The sequence below is a fragment of the Salvelinus sp. IW2-2015 genome, linkage group LG6.2, assembly GCF_002910315.2.
Source record: "Salvelinus sp. IW2-2015 linkage group LG6.2, ASM291031v2, whole genome shotgun sequence".
NCBI lineage: Eukaryota > Metazoa > Chordata > Actinopteri > Salmoniformes > Salmonidae > Salvelinus > Salvelinus sp. IW2-2015.
This window is the reverse complement of record NC_036846.1, coordinates 23,706,877-23,715,199: the sequence shown is the minus strand read 5'-3', so window position 1 is coordinate 23,715,199 and position 8,323 is coordinate 23,706,877. Positions and strand designations below refer to the sequence as shown.

General features: G+C 41.3%; 2 pseudogenes; both read left to right on the top strand.

The window, feature by feature from the left end:
* LOC111965590 (shootin-1-like) overlaps window positions 1-2,900 on the top strand; it is a 28,841-nt pseudogene extending 25,941 nt beyond the window's left edge.
* A 709-nt stretch (window positions 2,901-3,609) lies between these two features.
* Window positions 3,610-6,100, top strand: LOC111966004 (THO complex subunit 3-like; annotated as a pseudogene).
* The last annotated feature ends 2,223 nt before the right edge of the window (window positions 6,101-8,323 follow it).

Genomic DNA, 8,323 nt, shown 5'->3' with positions numbered 1-8,323 from the left:
GTCACTTTCATAGCAACCCACATAATAACAGCATGATCAGTTCTCCATTTGTATACATAATTCCTTCTCGCACTATCTACGCGCTCTCCTCCTCTCACCTATTTCCCTTCGCTTGTGGACTTCGGTGCACAACACATAATGTCTGTGACCAGGCGAAAAACCTTTCCAGCCAAAACTTCATATCATGACCGCTAACCGCTACACACAGCCTACATGGTTGTCACGTCATTATGTTAGGCCTACAGTGTACTGGATGGTTAGATGTTAGGCCTACAGTGTACTGGATGGTTAGATGTTAGGCCTACAGTGTGGCTAGTAAAAGCTTGCATTACTGTTTACTTTGTGAAATTCCCATCAAATATGTGATTGTTTATGCTCTTAGATCATATAGTAATCTACTGGAGATAATAACCCACAGAGAGAGTGAACATGCTGTTCTCTTACATCATGTCCCTACTAACCCCTTTGTCTCGCTCCCTCAGATGAGAGCAGGGACGGACAAATAAGCAAGGTTTCGTCCTCTGACAGCCTGAACGGGAGGCACAGCCAGAGTTCCCACAGCTCCGACAGCTCTGGCAAAGAGCCAGAGGGGCCTACAGGGCCAGGGCCTGGGCAGAGCCCCAGAGAGCCAGCCTCCCCCAGCGGAAGGGGCCCCGGCCCAGCCGTAGCAGCCAGGCGCAGGTCAGACTCTTGCCAAGAGCCCCAAGCAGGGTCCTGGCTGGACAGGAGGTCCCGTACTTCTTTGTCTGAGAAAGAGGTCTACTCTGAGGCACCGGTCACCAATGGATGCATTGTCAGGTAATGTACATCTATTATGGTGACCATCCTCATGTTAATTATTTCAGCTAAATTGGCCCAGATATGATAGGCACAACTACGTTGGGTCAGTAACCGAAAGGTCGCTGGTTTGAATACCTGAGCCGACATGGTGAAGAATCTGTCAATGTGCCCTTGAGCAAGGCACTTAACCCTCATTTGCTCCAGGGGCGCCCTACTACTATGGCTGACCCTGTAAAACAAAACATTTCACTGCACCTATTCGGTGTGTGACAATAAAACATTTATTTGTGTGTTTTTTACCATAAGAATCAAAGTGGGCAATTTGCTTATTTAAAAAAAAAAACGATTAGTTCAAAGACTTTGTTGGTGCAAAATACATGTAGGAAAATGTGAAGGACTGTTGAAGGAGGATTTGCTCACCCTTGTTGTGTGTTCCAACAGTGGGGAGGAGCCTGAGAAGCAGAAGCCAGAGAAATGGGCACCACAGCCCAACGGAATCAGCCATCTTAACCCGGGCCTGACTGTGGAGTCGGACACGCATGTCACACTCTCTCCCAGCCTCTCCGCAGTGCCCAACCCACTCAGCGGGAACGGGAACACGGATGCAGAGTGTTGAAGGTCGGCTCCAGAGGTCCCTGCACAATTTGCACAGAATCTCAGTTATCTGCAGTTAGAGACATTTAATTAGAAAAGCTTTAGGTTATTTTATTTTATGCACAAACTCTCTCGATCTGATGTGGCTTTGTGTCATCATCTAATGCACTGTTTTAGAATACAACCTTTTTATTTAACCAGTCTCTCTCTTTCTCTGTCTGTCTGTCTGTCTCTCTTTCTTTCTCTGTCTGTCTCTCTTTCTCTTTCTGTCTGTCCCTATGTCTCTCTTTCTCTCTCTATGTCTCTGTCTGTCTCTATGTCTCTCTTTCTGTCTGCCTCTATGTCTCTATGTCTCTCTTTCTGTCTCTATGTCTCTCTTTCTCTGTCTGTCTCTCTTTCTCTGTCTGTCTCTATGTCTCTCTCTCTCTAACAGGAGTTGAATGATACTTCTAATATATGGCACAAACTTATTTGATTCTAGTTCTGCTTCTTCCTTGCTCTTCCTGAACCTAAAGAAGACACTATCCTACCGTAAGACTTTCAGTAAAGTCACTGCTTACTTTTCGCAGCAGAAGCACCACCTAAACATCGATAAAGAACAATGTTTAAGATCTGGGTCATCCTAAGCAAATAGGATACGGATATTGCACATTATTAAGGCACTTTTGCTATTTCAAAACTGGAGCTCTGTTTCAGTTTGTGAACTATCTATCTTTAATGTGTAATCAATGCAAATACAGCGTAGGGATGCAAATGAAAGCCATGCACGTGTTTCAATCAAAGTAGCCTACCATCCTTGAGGAATTAGGTGCTTGTGTATTCAGTCTACCTCGTATTAGACACACTTGCCTCTTGACTATCCTAAATTGTATTTAAAGGGAAAAACATGATATAGTWTCATCTTCATGCAATGGSACAACATTTGTAAATGTCTTCCACCTACATTCCCAAGCTGTATAAGGTGCTTTGTTCATATTTGCTGGTATACTCCTATTGTTTCATTACTGCTGTAACCTGATTTYGTCCTGTGTGTATTCCCCACCTGTATTATGTTAGTAGGTAATGCTTTCAGATATCTAGTACAAMCTAAAACAACTGGATTAAACAGTATGCAAATTTAACTGATACAGCAACTTAATCTAAGAAATAAATACATTTGAAGGCTCATAGGACATTCATTCTCACACCCATCATGACATTGTAAATGTTTCTTAAAAACATAGAAMCAACATTGAGAGTATTGACTCTATTGTAAGTCATTTCTATGAAGCCTTCTTTCATCAAAATGAAAGGAAATCTTGTTTTCCAGACGCAATGATTTACTAYGTCTTAAACCGATCACCATTTTCTCAATTTCATCTTTATCAGGCAAGCAGCTGATGGAAAAGGAAATAACTGGACTGATTTTGTGTGAATCTTGATTTTGTGTGTGTTTGGGATTTTAAGTGTTATGTTATTTTTTTTTAACATTTACATTGATGTTCATTCATCACTTGTCTGAAATAAAATTACTATTCAAATGACAAGACTTGTACTTTAATCTATTTCTCCATCTTTATGTGTAATATATGACTAATATTATAATATTTAARGGCTGTGTTTCGTGTAGGTTTACYCTGGCGTGACGTTTTGATAACCATGTGAATCTCTCTAGGACAAAGTGACTTTTATCAATATATTCGCTTGTATTTACCCCCCAAAAATGAAATGCTAATTAGCTACTCGTGTGGCTATCATAAAGAACTTCAAATGCCATGATGATCTGGACGAGACTGACGAATCAACTCAAACGTAAATATCTCTGGATTAACTACCTAATGTTAGCTAAATGTAGTAATTAATAAATTGTCTACATTTCTTTAAATGGTCAATTCTGTGAACTGTTTTAAATTGACACAATACCTGTTAGCAAAAGCATCATCTAGGGATGACGGGCAGGAGCTTGCAGGGATTTGTAGATTTGCAAGATGTCTACTTTGATTAGCATCTTCAAATCTGACAGTAAATAGAGCCGAATATATTGTTAAAAGTAATCTTGTCATGGTTATCAAAACATCACACCAGGGTAAGCCTACACGAAACACAGCCCTTTGCTTTAAGTGTTTCTAAAATCCCCTATGGGAAAAATGTATGGCGCAAAAACGATTGGAACCATTTCTTCTTCTTTTTTGGTATAATGGTGTTCGCAACAATTATATGTGCATTCTGCCAGCTACTGTAGAGGTGGATTGGAACCATTTCCCTGATTGACCGCTAGGTGTTATGGGTATTGTGATGCCTCCACTGTGGGGCTCTATTTCGTATTTATTTTCACTGTTTAATCAAAACCAGTGAACTTTTTAGACAATGRTGGCATATTCGTTTATAATCCACGATTTTGCCATGGTAATCCAAAAACATAACAAATTACTGTCACTAGAGCAAACACCCCCTGTAGCGTCGTAACGTGGTAGGTAGCGTCTTCCAAAATGGCGTCCAGATATTATCAAGAGATGCAAGAGAGTTTCAGAAATAACAACAAAAGCAGGGAATTCCCTGCGCATACCGCTAAAGTTAATTCAGTAGYATAGAGTTGCGAYGGCAGGAGGTTGGCATCTGGATCTTTTGATWAAACAGCAAGCGTATTTGTCTTGGRAAARGACCGTTTGGTAAATTGCTAGCTAGCTTGATAGTATGCTATCGACGCTAGTAAACATGGAATGAATGAACCACGCGTGCTAGTGCAAGGTTAACAACACACCTCCCCAGTGGTATCTTGTAACATTCAGCCTCCCAAAATAATACACGCACTTTGTTATCTAGCAGATATCGATTCATTTGCTAACTTTATGATCAGACGAACATGGAAGAACATGCTAGCTAGCTAACTAGATGCTATGTTTTGTGCGGATCCAGCTAGCCTAGTTAACTTAGTAGTTACAGTTACTTTTAGTGGTAGCTACCTCCCCCGTAGCACACAGCTAGCCATCTTGTTGATTGCTAGCTGTTTTTGCCTATATCAACCCCTTACARGTGAAAGAGAACAACTACAGAGGCCATGGAGACAGTGTTGATCAGCTGTGTTGGCATCCTACCAACCCAGACGTGTTTGTCACTGCATCAGGGGACAAGACCATACGCATCTGGGACGTCAGAACAACAAAGTGCACGGCTACTGTTAACACTAAAGGTACCCTCCAGTTTCAGTCCTTGTTTTGGACAGTGATGCAAATGATTCATCTGCTGTGTCTTCAGCCAAAAACAACCCTTCAGTCTTGTACTTTAGTTTTGACTCTACAGTACATTTTCATTTTCGGCCATCTGTAACATCCGGTTCTTTCTGATCTGAGCTGACAACAGTGCTTGATCTGTTTTGTTTGTTTGTTAGGGGAAAACATCGATATCTGCTGGAGTCCTGACGGCCAAACGATAGCCGTTGGGAACAAGGATGACGTGGTTACCTTCATCGACGTCAAATCACACCGGTCACGAGCTGAGGAGCAGTTCAAGTTTGAAGTCAACGAGATCTCGTGGAATAATGACAACGACATGTTCTTTCTCACCAATGGAAACGGGTGCATCAACATCTTGAGGTAAGACCTTGGCTCCATCCAAAATGGCATCTGAGGTTATTCCCTATATAGTGCACTACTTTTGGCTAGGACTCATATGGTGCTGGTATAAACCAGTGCATTATTTAGGTAATAGGTTGCCATTACCCACACACCCYGTTACTCAAGTATTCACAATCCTGTCCAAATTAGAATGTGTTGCTTATGTCCTGTGATGTAACTTATGCCTATTGCTGCTGCACATGAAAATTGATATGACTTGAAGTAATAGATAGATTCATAAGTTACGCGCTCCCTGACTTTGACATGTTGTTTTCAGTTACCCTGAGCTGAAGCCCATCTAGTCGATCAACGGCCATCCCTCCAACTGCATCAAGTTTGACCCCGCCACAGGAAGTGCAGATGCCCTGGTCAGTCTGTGGACTGTTGAAGAATTGGTCTGTGTTCGCTGTTTTTCCAGGTGAGTGAGTCTACATTAAAACAAGTAAATATGGACAGATATCTACAACAAATGGTGCAATTGCAAAACCGTCATCAGCTAACCCAAGTAGCCCGTGTAAGCATCCAAAACATGATCAGTATTTGTATCACTTGACATGGATGCTTTTGCAATGTATCCATACGTTGAGTCTGATTGTCTTATGAATGTGTTTCAGGTTGGACTGGCCAGTGAGGACATTGAGTTTCAGCCATGATGGGAAGATGCTGGCTTCAGCCTCAGAGGACCACTTCATAGACATAGCAGAGGTTGAAACAGGTTAGTTGAAGAAAGTCAATACAACTTTCTGTGGATACATAAAGAAACCAGAATTGGATGTGCAAGAATAATCCCCTCTGCTCCCTGTGGAATGTACGATCCACACAACAAGCCCACACTATGCCACATAGTCCTTGGCAAGAATCAAGTCCTCTTTAATTTGATTTCATCCTTCCTCAGTATCCTCTTCTTTGTTTTGTGTTTATGCAGGAGAGAAGCTGTGGGAGGTCCAGTGTGAGTCTCCTACGTTCACAGTAGCCTGGCATCCTAAGAGACCGMTGCTGGCCTACGCATGTGATGACAAGGAAGGGAAGTACGACAACAATAGAGAGTCAGGCACAGTCAAACTGTTTGGATTACCTAATGATTCCTGAGTGGGGTAGGAGGCAGGCACAGTTCAAACTGTTTGGATTACCTAATGATTTCCTGAGGGGTACTGAGGCAGGCCACGAGTCAAACTTTTGTAACGACCTTACCTAATGATTCCTGCATTGGGTAGTGTAGAGGGCAGGCACAGTCCAAACTGTTTGGATTACCTAATGATTCCTGAGTGGGGTACGAGGCAGGCACAGTCAAACTGTTTGGATTACCTAATGATTCCTGAGTGGGGTAGTGAGGCAGCCTGTCAAACTGTTTGGATATACCTAATGATTCCTGAGTGAGATCAAACACACACGTCTCTTGATTCACTCTTAAACTGATTTATGCGGATGATTGGCCCTACTTTGTGGAGGCATGTTACCTATCCCTCTGCTGTAAGACTTCTTATATGTTCAATACAACATCCTTGACTTTTGGTCCTTTTAAATTCAACCAGAAGGATGTCTGTATAAATAGCTACATCATTCATGTAAACTGATATTTCTCCATAAGTCAAATCCTCAATGTTCTTCTACTGCTTTTTTTATTTCTAGAAAGAGTGCCATCTTAGATGTAAAATGAACAGATAATTCAACGATTCTGCAAAGGGAAGCGGTCTAGAGTTGCCTTAAGGAAGCGGTCTGATTGCCCTTAAGGAAGAGGGCTAGAGTTGCCTTAAGGAAGGGCTAGATTGCCCTTAAGGGAAGGGGCTAGAGTTGCCCTTAAGGGAAGCGGTCTAGAGTTGCCCTTAAGGGAAGGGCCTTAGAGTTGCCCTTAAGGAAGGTCTAGAGTTGCCAGGAAGGGCTAGATGCCTAAGGAACGGTCTAGAGTTGCCCTTAAGGGAAGCGGTCTAGAGTTGCCCTTAAGGGAAGCGGGCCAGAGTTGCCCTTAAGGAAGCGGGCCTAGAGTTGCCCTTAAGGAAGCGGGCGCTAGAGTGCCCTTAAGGAGAGAGAAAAAACATAATTTACTCTCTTAGTGAGGGGGTAAACACTAGTGTTCTCCTTGAAGCACCAGATGGCAGTGAATCCCAATTATGAAATAGTTTGTTTCTGTAGAGTTTCTACATGACTGTTTCTCCATACAGTTTGCAATTACACACAGTGCTGTATCACATTTTGTTGTAACTGTAATAATATATATTTATATTAAAACAACAGTCTTGTATACTTGTCTTGGTTGAACATATCAAGGTATAAAACTAATATGGTGCATTGTATGTCTGCTGTCTAGATTTAGTGGGTTATTTCACTGGGGACTGTATCTCAGCCAGGAAATGGTGATTCATTGCAGGCTATGGCATGAAGACGTTGTGTAACTAAATGCATTTATGTAATGTACACAGAGATGGTGGGTGTGAGGTCTTGGACTTGATGTGGTAGCCTACCCTCTGTATCACAGCTCCCACACATCAACCAGCACAAGACCATATTATCTTAACTGGGTGAATATGATGCCCTGCCAACCAAGTACAGTATACAGTCCGGTCCAAAGATGAGCCAAAAAGACTTTCAAATAAATCATACAAGTTCTGGGCTATATTGCATTTTCCTGTCCAATGATGCAAACAAAAAAATTAATACAAATTTTTATACTAATACAATTGCTCAGAGAAATACATTTTGTTTAATAAGTATATTTTTCCCCTTCAATGTTTTCAATACCTCACCTATTGAGTAAATGGCACTGGGCCTTTTTTTCTAAAATGTATCAGATTGGAGAACACGTTGGGAGGGATCATAGACCGTTGATATCCTTCATCTGCGCTTAGGGACGGCCCTCTTCAAGTTCCGGAGAATGAGATGGCTATTGCAAAATGTTAATTTATTTTGTGGTTGATTAACATTTCTTGTGTGTATTTTGATGTGTGCTTGGGGTTATTGTCTTGATGGAAGATCGCTATCTTTTTGAGAAAAAATATTTGTTTTACAAAATGTCTTTATTTTTCTTCAATTGTATTAGTATAAATAAATAAAATTTCCCAATTTTTTTGGAACAATCTAGCCCAGTATTTGTTATTTATTTGATAGTCTTCTTGCTGATCTTTATAAATGGTGTCATTAATGTTGGACCTGACTACTTGGCTGTAAGTATTCCATATGTATGTATGTAATGTGCACTATGTTTTCAGTCATGTCATCGTGAGTATGAGACGAGTGGTAAGCGTATACGTTCAAACTAAGCAGTTATCATGATGGTGATTTGTTGTATGAGACAACAGTGGTAACAGGTTTGAATAAATGTGGGTTTTGATACTTATATAGGTGTCATAACCTGTCATGAA